Raw genomic sequence first — 17,384 nt, forward strand, 5'->3', positions numbered from 1 at the left:
GCTCTCCTCCCTGAGCTTTGGAGCCAGGCGAAGGGCGAGCGGGGAAACGGGACGATAGCCGCACTCCGTGGGGAGCGGCGGTGCCCGCGCAGGAGCTGGAGGCGCCCCGGGGCCATCCCGGTGCGGCCGCCCCAGCCCCGCCGCGCCGCTGCCGTCCGGCCCGCGGCCGTGCTGGACAGCTCCCTACGGCCGCGAACGGGCGGGTGCGGCCGGGAGAGCGGCGAGGGAAGCCGGCCGGGAGAACGGCGGAGGGAGCCGGCCCGCATCCCCCTGCCCGTCCCTTAACGCCAGCGGAGGTTTTGGAATGGCATTCGGGAAGCTGAAGCTTAGGATATAAATGATTTTAAAAGCCGGGAAGGCTGGATGCTGCCATCAGTATCCAGAGGGAAAAGTTCTTCTCATCTTTGTGCAAGCACTGCTCCTGCTAACATTGCGGGCCATGTCCAAACATGAAAAGAAGAAACTAAATTCCCTTATATTATCCCTCTGCTACAGCCTTGAAGTAGAAAAAAGGAAGGGGCTGGAGGACACATATCAGGGGAGCCTGGATACATGATGACACCTTTGAAGACAATGCAAGGTGCCTTCTTCCTAACTTTCCCTACCTACACCTTGAGTGTTTCATGATAATAGCAATAACCCCATCTAGTCCTTCTCAGCAGAAAGGCTCCAAGGACATGTGATCTCAGCTGTAGTGGTTTGTCCTACCATCAAGGAAGACAGCTTGTCATTACTTATCTTCATCCAAACAAAACTTATTTTAAAAGGCAATTATTTAATTTAAGATAGATTTTACCCTATCTTTCCACTGTATTATGAAATATGTTCTGCAACAGTATCCTATTAAATCTCTGAGTGCAGCCTAAACAAGAACCCAGTGGAGAGACCGGGAAGATTTCCACAGGTACAAAGGAGTTTTTGAGTGTGTCCTTAAGCAGCACAAATGGTGTTTGTTCTTTCAGAAGGGGCACAGGTCTGTGGCTGAGCATGCTGTTTTTAAGTAGGGCATGACAGCCCTTGCTTTCACTGTTGTCATTCCTGTTTCTCTTGGCTCACCCAGTTTCTATATTTTTTTTTCCTATAGAAATATATATGAAGAGAAGCAATGAATCTCCTTTTGTCTTGCTGTACTTTTTAAATTGAAGCCTGTGGCTTGAAAGGGTGTATAATAAAGTCAGAGTGGTCCACACTGCCTTCAGTTGCCTTATTAAATACTACATTTGGGATGCAGAGTCTTTCTTTTTGCAGTGCTGGTGATGCCCTCAGCAGCCCTAGGACAGGAATCAGACATGACTTCACCTGAAAGTTAATTCACACATGACCCTCCAGATCCGTTGTCCTCCTCTGTCTTTTCTCCTCTGTGGAATAACAATGTCCAGCAGTACCTGAGTGCAGAGAGGTGAGACAGTTACTCTGCTTTTTCCTTCTTTCCTCTAAAGAAATCATCTCTTTAATAGCTTCTTCGAGATCTGCTGCAAAAGCCCCTGCCTACCTTCAGGCCAGGCTCCTGCCATTGAGGGGATTCAAGAATTTAAGGGGTCTGGAAGGTGTCCTTTGGTGCCAAACAGTATCTCTAGTACAGGATACTCTGTGTTAGAATGATAACCTTCTTCACATGCTTCAGTTTCCATTTAAACATATTTCTTTCTTACAGACCATATTGTACAGTCCTCAGTGAAGCAAACTTCCACCAGTTTTCTGGCTGATGCAGTGACAGTGACGAGTAAGAGCCACGTAGTTTAGCATTGAAAATGCAATTACATATTTATAAGTCTAAACTGCTAAAATACTGAAGTGTCAACTGGTTTCATGTGCAGTATTTCAGCTGTGGGGTAAGCAACTTGCTTGTGGGCATATTTGCATTTTATTTAGTATTAGGGAAAAACAGTTTCAGGATGACAAAACTGACACTTTTATGCTTTCAGTTTCCTCTTTTTCTTAAAGTTCAAAGTAGCACTTCCCAATGCAACTGGTCATTAATGTCTGACAGCACTCTTGAGTTCCCCTTGCAGCATTAAAAATTACTTTCTCCATTCCCCTCATGGCCATATTCCTTATATGTCTATAATGCAGTGACCCTGAAATGGGAAGGGAAATACTTTGCTTCAGTGACTATTCCTAAAGTCAGGATTATTATAACTGAATGTACTTGTATACCAAACTAACTCCTCTCAAGAATGTAAAAAACATTTTCCTTCAGTATCTAGGTAGTGAAACTCACTACTCAGAAGAAAAAAATGTAGTTAGGGCTTCAAATCTTCTGTTGTTCCAGCTGAAGCAGCACTTTTGATTAAACCCAGAATTAGTGTTGCTATTCTCTCGCTATTCTGCTCAGCTACATCCTTCAGTACTTGTGGAAGGAAGCCTGATACCTGCCTGGTCTGGTTACAAAGAAGTTGGTAATCTGTGTACTTCAACTCTGTTTGGGATTAATGACATAAAATACATGGAATTGGATAGAGGCACCAGCTGGAAAAGTACCAAACACCATCACAAGATGTCTTGAGCTAAATAGAAATCGACAGCAGAAGATCCAAGATGATGCAGGTCCTGGAGGTGAGTCTGATGAGGCCAACAAATCATTCAGTCCTTGGTTAATTATTCTCATTTTACTCCTCCTGATCCAGATACAGCCTTGGCAAAAGCTAAATACCACACAGGGTTGCTTCATCTGACAGTCAAATGCCTTTGACAGCACATAGACATAAACAGTTAGTGCACGTAAGAGAACAAATGTTCTGCTTTTATACATCTCATCAGCCCAAATTTGCAGTTGGCACATTATTGGATGAATAGCAGAAGCATCTGTAAAATGTATAATGTTCACCAAAACAGTGTCTGTGTAACTTCCATCATACTACAACAGAGTGCAATTTATGTGTCCCACAGGTACTGTAAACAGTTCAGAGAAAAATATAAATACTTTTAGTTATTTTACAATCTCTAATGTATAATTGCTCTTCTAAGACAATTATTTTCAAGTGTACAAATATTTTATAAATTTTATCTGTTTTCAAATTTTTGTCTTGGTTCCAGTCAGCAAAACTCACAACACGGAGTTCAACCCAGACAGGAAATGCATGGTCTTTGGTTTCCATTAATTGCAACATGTTATTTTATTGTTATTTATTGATTATTTGTACCTATTTGTTATTAGCTAAGCATTTCTCAGGAAACATCTAGTGCTGGAGTTTTGATCTTTTTATTTTTATTTACAAATTATGCTTTTCTGCAATTCACAGAGCCTTGGAAAATCAAAATCACAAAAACAACTTCATCATAGTGCATTGCATTGTCCTATCTACATTTGTTGAGAAAATGTTAGCTGCAGAGCTGCCGGAAGAAATTCTTTCAATTAAATCTACTTAGGGATTAGTTGCATAGATCACATACATCACATACATATTTCATATCTTTTCACCTGCTACATTATATGGCTTTTTATAACGATCTTTTTATAGTACTGTGAAACCTATAAGTACTTAATTTTCCTTTAATAGAAAAGATTGTTGTCCCGGGATCAATGTCTCCCACAGAGAAAGTAAACATCTGTTTTGCAAAGCATTTCTAGAGCAGCAGGAGACCATTATCCTGTGACAACATTCTATTACAATTACTTTATTGCAGTCAGGCAAAATGAGTGATGTGTAGCAAATTTATTCTTTTTTGCTCACATTCTGCCAAACCTTCCTGTTCCTTAGCCAATGACTTCCATCTGGAGTATTGCCTGGAAGAATGGCTGGGGCATTCTGCCATTCGTCATTAATGATCTGTTGAATTATGATTGGCTTAAGGAACAGATCAGTTCTGTGTCTCAGCTACTCAGAAATAAAGTTTACATGCAAGATACACATTGGCCAAAGTTGACGTTCTAGTAATCATGTTATGTTTGCAGGCATTACGTTGCACAGTGCATCACTGAAGGAGTAATTAATCTATTTTGCTCTGCAGGATGAGATATTACATAATGAAGACAGCAGAATCTGGGTCCTAATGCTCATAAAATGTCTTTAATCTGTGACACTTGGCACACTTTTAAGAGTTTTGTTCTTCTCATAGATGAGGAAAGCAAAACACAGGTGACTGATGTCATGAGTCTCACACTACATAACAGATCAATAGCAGAATCAAGAATTCCTTGTTGCCTAATCTAACTTCAAGACAACTTTATTCAGAATCAATTGGTTTGAAACATGAATGGCCGGCATCAGATACGTTTGTAATTTAAGGGATTTCACTATGTTGGCTTGCCAAAGAAGGATCAAAATAAGATGTCAAGGCTGTGGAAGGAGATATGTTGCATTGACATCATAGCTATTTCACAAAAAAAAAAAAAAAAAAAAAAGTGGAGGAACCTGCTGAGGGAGTGAAAAAATGGAAGAAAGCTCAAATCACAATGCTTTGACTCAGATCTCAGACGATTAGGTCACACTGAGATTGCTAATATCTGGGAGAATATATGCTGGCATACAACTTCAGCTAATTGTCTAGAGGGAACACAGCTGGTTGAACATTCATACTTAAAATATCGTAAAAGAAAAAAATATAACACAGTACTCAAAATCTCTTATTCCCATTTGGCTTGCACAGAGAGCCAGATTTACTGAATTCAGCATCGGGTGAGGTAAATTGAACCTTTTCTTGATCAGCATTTATTCTGTGTCCTGACTATTTAACAGCTAACACAAGCCCCATGAGTTCTACCTCAGAGTTACCTATAAACCTCATCCAAATTTCTTGAAAACACCAAAACATGGCATCTAGATGCTCATCTAGAGCTACCCCACCCCAGCATTCTCTGCAGCTGAGTCAAGCCACTATTTATAGAAGAACAGCTCTCTAGAGAGGCCACTTTATTTTCACTCTTGCAACCATATTTATCCCAGATAGACTTCCTGCTATAAGCAGTTTTTGTAAGGATATTGATGTCAACGATCAGGCTAATCCAAAGAAAATATAGTGGTAGCTACATATGAGATTAAAGACAACTTGCTGTCAAGCAGCCTTTGTGTTGTATAATAGTAGGTGTTCAAACAGACATTTTTCTAGACTTCTGGAGCAGCTGCCTGCACTCTTCATACGCCACAAGAATCCAAGACAGCAAGGACTTTAAGAGTCTCTTGTGTCCTAGGAAGAGCCTGAATTAAACCACGATCCCCAGATTTTCTCAAGCGACCGCTGGGACTGCCTCATCTCCTGAGGGAAGGCAGCGCGGATGCCCATGAGGCAGGTGTCTTTCTTGTCCCAGTGCTCTGGTTTACTTGTGGGAACTCCTCTTGGCAGTCTCCACCATGGCACATAATATTTTCCAGGCAGCACTGAGGTGTTCAGTGGGCTGGCACTGGGCCAAGAGAGCATCGAAGCAGCTCTGGAAGCAAAGAATCATAGAATTATAGAATGTCCTGAGTTGGAAGGGACCCACAAGGATCATCGAGCCCAACTCCTGTTCCTGCACATGACAACCCCACAGTTCACACCATGTGTCTGAGGGCGTTGTCCAGTCTCTTCTTGAACACTATCAGGCTATGACACCTCCCTGGGGAGCCTGTTCCAGTGCTTCAGCACCCTCTGGGGGAAGAACCTTTTCCTAATGTCCAGCCTAAACCTCCCCTGACACATCTTCCTGCCATTCCCTCAGGTTCTGTCATTGGTCACTATAGAGAAGAGATCAGCACCTGCCCCTCCTCTTCCCCTTGTGAGGAAGCTGTAGACTGTGATGAGGTCTCCTCTCAGTCTCCTCTTCTCGAGTCTGAACAAACCAAGTGACTTCAGCTGCTCCTCATACGGTTTCCTTTCCAAACCCTTCACCAACTTTATAGCCCTCCTCTGGACACTCTCCAGTACCTTTATATCATTTTCATCCTATTTGTATCATATTTATCCTAATTCCACCACTGCACACAGTGCTCCAGGTGAGGCCACACCAGTGCAGAGCAGAGCGGGACAATCACCTCCCTCGCCCAGCTGGCAATGCTGTGCTGGATGCACCTGGACACGGGTGGCCTCTTGGCTGCCAGGACACACTCATGTTCAACTTGCCATTGACCAGAACCCCCAGGTCCCTCTCCGCAGAGCTGCTTTCAGCATCTTGTCCCCCAGTCTGTATGTACAGCCAGGGTTGTCACGTCCCAGGTGCAAAATCGGGCACTTGCCCTTGTTGAATTTAATGCAGTTGGTGATTGCCCAGATCTCCAATTTGTACAGATCCCTCTGCAGGGCCTCTCTGCCCTTGAGAGAGTCAACAGCTCCCTCCAATTTAGTGTCATCAGCAAACATACTAAGCAGTCCCACAAGTCCTCTGTCCAAGTAATTTATAAAGACATTGAAGAGCCCTGACCTAAGATGGATCCCTGCAGAACCCTACAAGTGGCTGGTTGCCAGTCTGACATAACCCCGTATACTTAACCCTCTGAGCCAGGTCCATCAGCCAATTGCTCACCCACTGCACTGTGTGTTTATTCAGCTGTACGCTGGACATCTTGTCAGGAGGATACTGTGAGGGACGGTATCAAAGGCTTTGCTGAAATCCAAAAAGATCACATCAACAGACTTCCCTTGGCCAACTAGATGGGTAACCTTGTCGTAGAACGAAATTAAGTTTGTTAAGCAAGACTTTCCCCTTATGAAGCCATGCTAGCTGGGACCAACAACTCCATTGTCATTCAGATGTTTTTCAATAACTCCAAGAACAATCTTCTCCATGATTTTGCCAGGAACAGAAGTGAGACTGACAGGCCTGTAGTTGCCAGGGTCATCTCTGTTGCCCTTCTTATAGATTGGGACAATGTTTGCCAGCTTCCAGTCACCTGGGACCTCGACAGATTCCAAGAAGCATTGAAAAATCACAGATAGAGATCTTGCTATGACATCAGCCATCTCTTTAAGCACCCTTGGATGAATCCCTCTCAGGGGGGAGTAATTTTAGGGTTCTGCTTACTGCAGAACAATGTTTAGATGTCTTAAAGATAAGTGCAACTTTAAAGAGTTCGATAGCAGGTTCACTCTATTATTTACTGCATGGGGGAAATATGCCAAGCTGAAAGCTGCTTGCCTTCTCTCCAGATGCCCGTACCCATTCACAAAGCAAACTTTCAGGCACCTTCCCTCCCTGATAACCCTTCACTCTGGGGTCTGTGCCTTGAAGGTCCAGAGACAAACTTTCAGGGGAGGCCTATGTCCATCGCAGTACAAACGTTCAGGATTCTTCTCTCCCTGATAACTGTTCACTCTGGAGCCTGTATTTTAGAACTCCAGAGGCAAACTTTCAGGTGAGGCCTGATAACCATATGTAGAGCATATTCTTAGGAAAAATTCTTAGGAAAAAAAAAAAATTAATGGAGTAATTAATGGAGTAGAATAGCAGGCGGGCTGGCTCAAGCTGGATACCTGTGAAGACGTCCAATTGAGCATAGAAAACCATAGATTTTTATATCTTTACAAACATGATTCAGTCTAATAGCAATATTTCACTTTGAGGTCTTCTTGCTTCTCATTGGTTCTTTTTCTCTGATTCCACATGGGCCTTTGTTTTGTTCAGCTGTCGATGTTGTTTATGTCCCATAGTCTTGCAGATACTGTTTTGCCTGAATAAATCCTTTCTTCTCAGCGAAGTGCAAAATAGGCATTATCTTATAAGTGTTCAGTGTAGTTTGTAGCTGCTTTGGGTAAATATGAGCAGAACTTTACAGTTTAAAATTTCAGCAAATCTAGCTGACCAAGTAACATGGATCAAGGAGTATATTAAAAATCATGCAATCTTGTATCTCTAAATAATCAATTACATTTGGTGTGCATCTACTTAAGGTAAATGACTAATATTGAACTTGAATTAGGCTCATCCACTGACCTGTGAGTAGTAAAACCATTGCCATACAGCTCACTTATTTAGCAGGGAGAGCTCAAAGTGGGCTCATCCAGGCTGTCGTATTTATAGAATGAAGTGGTTGACTCGTAGTCAAATTGCATACAGTAGGAAAAGTATGCACGAGACTCCCTGTGCCCACAAGTCACCAGCATTCAGTGTGCTGTTCTGCTTCCCTGTGGGTCTCTTGGAAGGAGTTTTTGGCCTGGCTGTGGCTCAAGCCTTTACCTCCTCTGGAGCCTGGACCAAACTGCTGTTGGTTTGGCTGAGCAGGGAGAGGGAGGGTCAAGTGCATCCACCACAGTCCCATCAGATCTCATTGACTTGTAGAGATCTAGCTGGAGTAGCAAATTCCATACAAGTTCTGGATTCATTGGGAGTTTATCGTGCTCGCAGCCATGTTTTCTAACCCAGGGTTATGGAGGCCCCCAAGTCCATCATCTGCGTTGAAGACCGAGGTGAAGAAAGCGTTAAACATCTCAGCTTTGTCTATGTCCCTGTTAATAAGGTAACCATGCTCATCAAGTAATGACACAATGTTATTTCTAGTTTGCTTTTTGCCATTAATATATTTTTAAAAGCCTTTTTTGTTGTCCTTCACAGTACTGGCCAGCTTCAATTCTAATTGAGCTTTGGTAGCATGAGTTTCCTCCTACAATGACAAGCAGCATCTCTGTAGTCCTCCCATGTTGCCTGGCCTTGCTTCCACTGACCATGTAATTTCTTTTTTTGCTGTATTTCAAGAAGGTCCATGTTCAACCAAGCTGGCTTTTTGCCTTGCCTGCTAGATTTTTGGCATTTCGTAATTGCCTTGTCCTGTGCTTTTAGTAGGTGGTACTTAAAAAATGACCAACACTGATGGACCCCAACATCTTCAAAAGCTTTGTCCCAGGGAATCCTACTAAGGACTTCTCTGAGCAGCCTGAAGTCTGCTCTCCTCATATCTAGTGTTAAGGTCTTGCTGGCTGTTTTCCTCCTATTAGCAAAGATTTGAACCTGACTGCTTTGTGGTCACTGTGGACAAGTGAGCCACTGCTCGCCACATCTCCCATGAGACCTTCTCTGTTAGTGAGAATCAAATCTAGGAAGGCACCTTTCCTGGTTGGTTCCCTTATTAGTACCTGCACCAAGAAGTTATCATCCAGATGTTTCAGGAATCTTTTGGACCTGTTGGTGCCAGCTGTGTGATATTCCCAGCTGACAGCTGGCAAGTTGAAGTCCCCCATAAGGGCAATGGCATAAGACTTGAAGGCTTCACTTAGTTCCTTAAACTCATCAGTGTCATTGTCCTGGATGCGTGGCCTATAGTAGGCACCCACAATGACATTTGCTTTATTTGTCTGACTCTTAATCATTACTCAGAGGCTCTCAATCTTGCCATTGCAAACTGCCAGTTCCATGCAATCCAAACTGAGTTTGGGAGGGAAGATGCAGCTGTCCCGGGCTGCAGAGTGTGCCCGAGTTTCTGCTCAGGGACTGATAGCAGCAGCGAGCTCACCTGTGGGTGATGTGCCCAAGTGAAGGAGCTGCTCAGTCTGGTGATAGAGCTTCAAGAGGTGTCCAGGTTGAGGAGCTTCAGGAAGTCAGAAAAGGAGATTGACTGGTGGACTCACAGTCTACCATCCCTGGCACAGGAGCAGAAGCTAACCATGGCACCAGATACAAAGGACCACCTACCCTCTCACCACAAGACTGTAAGGGGTGACCCAGAAGATGTGGCAGTATGGAAACGGGTTACTGCTCGGAGTGGCAGGCGAACACACCCTCAGCCTGCCCCACATTCCCAGATGCCCATATACAACAGGTATGAGGCCCTGGAATTGGGTGGGCAAGTAGCTGATGTTGCTAATTAAGACCTTTCTGGGAAGGAGGGGTCCTCTAGGCAACCCACACCATACAGGAAACTCAGCAAAACCATTAAACCCTCACACGTAAGAAGGAAAAGAAGGGTTATTGTCATAGGTGACTCCCTTCTGAAGGGAAAAGTGGGCCCAATATACCGACCTGACCCAACCCACAGGGAAGTCTGCTGCCTCCCTGGGACCAGGGCAAGAGATGTGGCTCAACAACTCCCCAAGCTGGTAAGGTCCTCTGACTATTACCTGCTATTGGTTTTTAATGTTGGCAGGGAAAAGATAGGAAAAAAATAGTATTAAGCAAATCAAAAAGGATTTCAGAGCTTTGGGGCAGCTGGTGAATGGCTCAGGTGCTTGGGTGGTTTTCTTTTCCATCCTTTCAGTAGTGGTCAGGAATACAGAATGGAACAGGCAGGCCCAACTAATTAACACCTGGCTATGTGGCTGGTGTCATTGATGGAACTGTGGTTTTTGACCATGAGATGGTCAGTCCTTTGCAAGGTCTTCTGACACCCGAAGGAATGCACCTCTCACAGAGGGGAAAAAGGGTGCTTGCTCAGGGGCTAGCAATGCTGATTGATAGGGCTTTAAACTGGATTGGAAAGGGGATGGGGGCAGTAGCAGGCAGGTCAGTGACAAACAGTGAGAAGGCACACCAAAGGTTGAGGAGATGCTTCTCAGCAAGATGCCTCAGACTGCGCCACAAGGTGAAGGGCACAATCAACCACACTTGAAGTGCTTCTACACTAATGTGGGCAGCATGAGGACAAGCAAGGTGAACTAGAAGCCTTGGCCTGGTCCCAGAGATATGATATAATGGGCATTAGCGGAATCTGGTGGGATGAATCCTGTGACTGATGTGCCATGATGTGTCTCTGCCTGTCCGTGCATTTGCCTGGTATCAGGTCTGCCCCTCTTATCTCCTTGGTCCATGCTCTGCAGCAGAACTTACCATACCTGCCTCTGTGCTCCTTGCTCGCTCGTCACTGATGGCAAAGGCAAAGAGTTAGCAGGCAGGTCCTGAGAAAATTAGAGTAGTGACAAAGTACTGACCAGGTTTTACCAGGTTTGAACATGACTTGATGGAGGAGTGGTTTGCCAAGGCAAGCAGTTCTGCACAGCATCTGGGAGACAAGCAGCCTGCAACAGAGCTTGTACAAGGAGGGTTTTCTTTACTGGTTCAATCAGGACCTGTCTGGGAGCATGGCACCAGGTTCTACCAAAGGAGGCCAAACCAGTATAGTGTTGTACTGCATCATCTTCAGCGTCATCTGAGCAAGCTGGTCCTTTCCACAAACCTTACACTTTTATTGCAGTTCATCTCTTCACAAACTGACACCTTCTACCAGATGTTTTCCAATTTATAAATTCTAAAATGTAAATCATTGCCATTATGTACCCTTACCAACTGCTGTAAGATTAACTCACACTGGCATCTTGTCTGATTAGATTACCTTTTTCCTTTTTATCTTAATGACAGGGAATTCCACAATATTTTACCCAGACTTGTCTAAAAGTGAGACCTCGTATTGTGTAATGAGTGGGAACACTTTCTCTTGGAAGCTTCTTTGCATCCTACAGTGGATGAACTGATTAATACATGGTCTGCAATGACTTGCTCCCATGAAGCACAAAAAGGAATAACGAGGTTTTACTTATATGCAGTTTCAGCAACAGGAGAGAGCGAGAGCAAGAACATGCTCATACCTATAGATGTAGATAATAAGAAACCATTAAGATAGAACCTGATCAAATAAAAAATATCTGCAATATCTACCTACAGGATATTTTTTGCTGAACACAAGAGTCAGCCAAAATCTTGTCCAAATGAAAGATCCTACTGAGCTTCTAGATAATATCTGTTGTAATAAAATCTACCCTTTCAGCCAGAGATGGCAAATGATCTTGTTGCAAAAAGCAATTTCTGCAAGCAGGAAAATGTAGTGTGCATAGCTCCTTACAGTGCTGGTTTGACTGTCCTGGCCTCTTTCACTCGATGTATCTTCAAAGTGAACTTCAGTCTGTCTCTACTCAGCAGTACACAGCAGTTTTAAGTACTTAGTAGCATTCAGGAACCTCTCCAGATGTTCAGCTGTCTAACCCGCTGATGTTGTGGCTGCTTGTGTAAAAAGAATCTTAATATTCTAGACAAAAATTCACAAGAGTTGCAAAATATGGTGACTTAAATTTTAGCATCAGTTCAGAACCTGCTTTTCTCTTCCTTCCATTTTTCTCTTGTGTCTTTAGTCCTTGAATATTTAATTGCACTTTTTACCTCATTCTTCATTTTCAGTTGGCTCCTTAGACAAGGCTACAGGTAAACACCAAGGTAAATAATTTTCCTCTCATTTAGTTCCTGTCACTTTGTTTTGGGAGGGGAATACAATTTTCTAATATGAGCACTTGTGCTACTCAGAGCACTGTCTCTCTTGCCAATCTTACTTAGCATCAGGATACAACAATTTCATATTCCAAGGTTTCTTGTGTTCTTTGCAAAACAGATCATCCCAGAAGAATATGTCTATGCAGAGAGTAGTGTGAATACTAATGGGAAAGCCATGCATGGGGAGAGTTTAAATAAATGTATTTTATAATGGTAATGCAACTGGAAACAAATATACATGTGTGCAATTTCAGCTTCGGAATTTGAGCTGAACTCTCTAAAATGTTCTGTTTAGGGGGAGGAGGGAGGAGAAAAATAAACAAAAAATGAAAATATAGGGGGAAAAGCCCAATCCTTTTCTCTATAAAAAATCTGATTGATTCTCAAGTCCTCTTTCAAGTCAAAAATTTTTATGCAAAAAGGTCCAACAAAGGTAGGTTACTGGGAGGGAATTGCATCTGGAGGGAGTTTCAATGTGTTTGCCAAAACATCCACATTTCACTTTTGTAGCATGTTTCATTCCAAACTTCTCAAGGCAATTTGCCTGTAATTACAGAGCAAATGTCTGTAATGTGAATAAGCTTGAACAATCAACCAAGATTTCACGGTGGATTTAAAAGCGTTGTGGTCCAAATCCAGTAGTTTTCATCCCTATTGATACTGGCTTGGGTGCTCAGGACTTATCTGAATCAGGCTCTGAATGAATCAGTCTCAAAACCTTTTACAAGGAAAAAAATGCACAGGCAAGATATGTACTGCTGTAATAGGAACTTAACTGCTTGTAGCAATGCAAAAATAAATTCTGGCTACCAGCAACATTTGCTGCTACAGGAATGATGTTTTCAAGACCAGGTATCTCTTTAGATAAATAAAACAGATTTACGAAGTATTTTTACAGAAAAGGTCAAAGTGCTCATATATTTGGTTATGCACACAATACAAATCTCCTGTAGAATATCATGCCCTGTTTTTACCATGAAGTGTATGCCTGCCGTATCATCCCAAATTGACCACGCTGTCTTTTCTTCGTGCACATGGTTTGTCTTCAAATAGCGTCATATTTTCCCTCCACTGACAACAGTTTAATGCTTTACATGACTCAACATGAACGAGGTGTCAAAAACGTTAAAAAACAACTCCTTTGTCAGTTGGATACAAATGCAATGTTATGCAAATGCATTGCAGCAGAAACAGGTTAACACTGAAAACTTCCGTACTGCCTCAAATGCTGAACGCTTCCCAGATTTTGAGAAGCATCTAGAATTCATTGCAGCTGAAAAGTAGTAAAAAGTTCATGGCATTGCAGCGTTAACATGCAGGCCATCACATATCAGAAATTCATTTTTGCTTATCGCAAAAACATTAAAATGGCTTCATGCAAAGTAGATTTGAAAATGAAAAAGAAAAATGTGAAATCACATTAAGGCAAATTATAGAAACACTAAACAAACAAGAAACACTAACTTTATTGCCATTTGTATGAAAATATAGAATGTGAGTGTTCTAAAGGTAGAATAACCAACAAGTTCCTAAATAAACACCTTTTTTTAAGAAATACTGGAATAAGTAACAGAAGCACTTGTACTGCTGTCTGTGGTAGCTTCCTCCCTGTCCACTGAGGCCTGTAATTCTTTAACATTTCAAGTTTCAAAATTCTTTGTTTTCTTTTTCTTTTCTCATCCTTTCCTGTTCCGCTCCCCCTTATTTATTAAAAAAAAAAAAAAAAAAAAACAACATATCGCTTATTAAATATTGAAAACATTAACATTCTGATTCAAGAAGACTTGTAGAAGTGCACAGATATGTAAAGCAGAAGCAAAAGCTCTTATTCTTCTATTAGTAAAGGAATTGTACCTGTTATTATCAAGCAAAACAATTTCATCATGATCTAAACACTTGAGACAAGTAGGAAGAGAAGAATTTTCAGGATAATTGGATTTTAAATAGTGTGAAACGTCTTCTGGGGAGCCTCTGTACTGAGAGAAGTTTCAGCTTTGGTAGGACAGAAATACAGGTGTTAGAGACAGAGACAGATGTTAAAAGGTACAAATTAGATATGGAGAAGTAAAGGATTCAAATATAGATACATGACTTATCGAAGGAGACATTCCTGTCGACTTAAACTTGACATTCTCAAGTTAATTTCTCATTTCTTCTTTAGATTTTATTGGAAGATGCCATGTTCTGACTTTACATGAAATGAGAAGTCGCTCCAAGGAGATCTCCACTTCCTGTAAACAACCCATCATCCATTATGGGCCCACCCAGAAGCTGAGTACCTGTTTATAATTCCACATTAAGAAATTAGCAGTATAAAACTTAACTTTCCTAGCAAATTCTGGGAAATAACTAGGCCACAGTAAACTTCAACGAACATTAAAACTCTCACACTCTTCCTCAAATTTCTTTGACTTAAAAAGAGAATTTAACTTAGAAAGGGCCACGAGATTTGTGTTCTTCGCTTCTTTTCCTGAAATCTTTTGCATTTTTTACTGATGATGAGAGAGCAATCTGCATAGTGCATGCATAAGACTCTATGTTGAAGACAACACTAATAATAGAGTTCTATTATTTTAAAGGAGTGGAATTTATAAAGTTTGAGTGTTTTTTTGCTGGGTAAGAAAATGAAGATGACTAACAGAAGGAAAACCAGGCTCTACTGGGAACAGCTGAACCGTAAACACGAAAGCAACAGGATTTTAAAAGGTGAGGTGATAAACATCTTAATGCTATGGAAGTTCTGCATAATCTTGGTAGAAATAAGACCAGCACACTACCATGCTTGGAAGAAAAAAGAGGCAATAATATTCATCTTCAATCCTGGAGATGTGAGTAGTTGGTGGAGAGAGGAGATACCGCTCCCAAGTGCCTGGGAGCAGCACTGCCCTCCTCAGCCTCACAGCCCAGGGCTGGGAATGCAGTTTGGGGGCAGGTCTCAGTGGGACACACAGGCTGTTCCTGCTCTCATGGGGTTCCTGGGGTGTGAGCCCACCCATGTGTGCCCCAGCACCTTCCAGCCACCCACCAAGTGCCCTCATGGGTGCTGCAGCCCCCAGGTGTCCTGCTGGGTGGCTCACACTGCAGCGCAGAGGAACGGGGGATATCACTGCGACTCTGGGGGTAGGCAGGGAAAACAGCAGGATTTCTGCCTCTCCCTGCTCAGCAGTTTCTCAGCACCTTTGTGGCTACCAGATGATTTCACACCCTGTACACTGCACGCCTCTCCAAGCAGGGCTGCCCACCAGTGTGAGACTCATGGCTTTCATGTCTGTATAGGATCCTGTAGTGATAACATTACTAATTTTGGCAAAAAAGGAGATCTTCTTTTCAAAACTCACCTTTTGAGAAGAGGGGTTGAAAGGTACATGAGTAAAATGACACTGCGCTGGCTGGGGGAGCCACAGCTGTGTTACACCCTGCTTCTCCTGGGAAATACATTCCCACTAAATCCTCTTCTCCCTGCTGTGTCCTCTGCCCACTCTTATGTAGCACACAGGTGAGAGACCCCAGCAGAGAGGAAAAGGACAGCACAAGGCACGGTGTGGCCCATACCCCTTGAGTTTAAAAGCATATGTCCCCTCTAAGCAGGGAGCAGCTAAAATCTAAGTCCAGAGTCAACTCCTAGGGGTTTCAGCAATGCCAGGATGTAACTTCATCAGTCAGATCAACAAAGAGGAAATGAAGAAATTTATCCAAACTATAGCAACTGCAAAAATGCAAAACTAAAATGTTTTACAATTGAGAATACGGACATTATCAAATGAGCACACCAAGCAACTCTTCCCTGGAATATGTTTGTCTGAATGCTGCACATTTAGTGTCATGCAAAGGACTCACTCAGGATCTGAACAGTTTAAGCTTTTATTTTGCAATGTATATTTTCATCCCTCCTGGCTGTGAAGATAACCTTGAAACCTGACCAACACAGGAGTTCTAAGAGTTATGAATCCCATCGCTTCTCATTACTCCTACTGGCATATTGCCTTCAAAGTCTTAACGATATTTTAAGGACTTGTATTAGTTATTTTATTGAAAACTATTTCAAGAAATAAAAAAGTTCTGGAAATTGCTACAGAGAAGACACATAGAACGGTAGGGTAGAGAAAAGGGAAACAGAAAAGGAAGATATGGAAGGCAAAGATTAAATGGGCAGAAACAGAGCAGTCCTTGGTATGAGTATATTGCCCCAAAACCATTTATTACTATAATGTGAGGGTCTGAGCCAATAATAAGTAAAGATAAAATCTGAACATCCGCTGATTCATTTGGCCAAAAGCAAAAACCTGCAATGTAGGCATTTACCTTTTGGCTAGTACCTTCACTGCTCTTTACAGTCAGCTCACAGAAACAGACACTTCTCGGGGGGGAGAGAGGAATCGTTTAATCCTAAAATAGATGGCTGCAAATAGGTCAAGTGAATCACTTCTTGAAAATACCTACTTCTCTCGATCAACTCTGAAAGGAACCTAGGGTGACTCGTTTCACAGTAAATGCTGACACCATAGATAGCTGTGATTAGAAGAGATGATCCTGCCCCTAACCACTATGAAAAACAAGATACTTCCTTCATCTTTACATGCATCCCTCATGAAGACAGTCGGAGCTCCTCTGTGGATCATTATTGCAGCTCACAGACTGCATTTTGGTCCCCTCCACCAAATAGATTGTATTATGTATGTTTATTAGGCAATATAAAGTTATATTTACTGCAGTCAGATACCAAACTAGAACCCAAAAAATAAGTATAATGCCTGAGAAGGTGTTGTAGACTAATATGAATGTAACTACCCAAGCCTCCATTGTTCACTTGTAATGAGTTTAATATAAGCACTACAAATACACAATTACTGTGGTCAGTATTGAGAGAGGATAACATTTGGGGTACACTCCTATTTAAAATCTCTATACAAGTGAAAAAAAATGGCATTTTGTAAGAATACAAAATACTGAAAAATATTTTGACCATTGGCAGATCTTGCGTTTTAACAGTGGCACTCGAATATAGAGACTGATGAACAGTACCAAAGGGAAGGCTGCTGGGTGCTCCCACACTCGGCTACAGTTTGTGCTCACTGGAGTGTCAGGTACTCAAACAACAGTGGCCCCTCTGTTTTCTAGATCTAACAACTACTGGGGAAAAAAAAAAAAGTATTTTCCAGATATTATGTTGAGAATAAACTGCCTTAGCTTATTGAATGGAAACCTAGGGAAAAGGAACTTCTCTAACCATTATGACTTGGTAATGACAATACCACTACCGTTCAGCCTCACCAGCCCAAGGTCC

Source organism: Columba livia, chromosome 1, assembly GCF_036013475.1.
Source record: "Columba livia isolate bColLiv1 breed racing homer chromosome 1, bColLiv1.pat.W.v2, whole genome shotgun sequence".
Lineage (NCBI taxonomy): Eukaryota > Metazoa > Chordata > Aves > Columbiformes > Columbidae > Columba > Columba livia.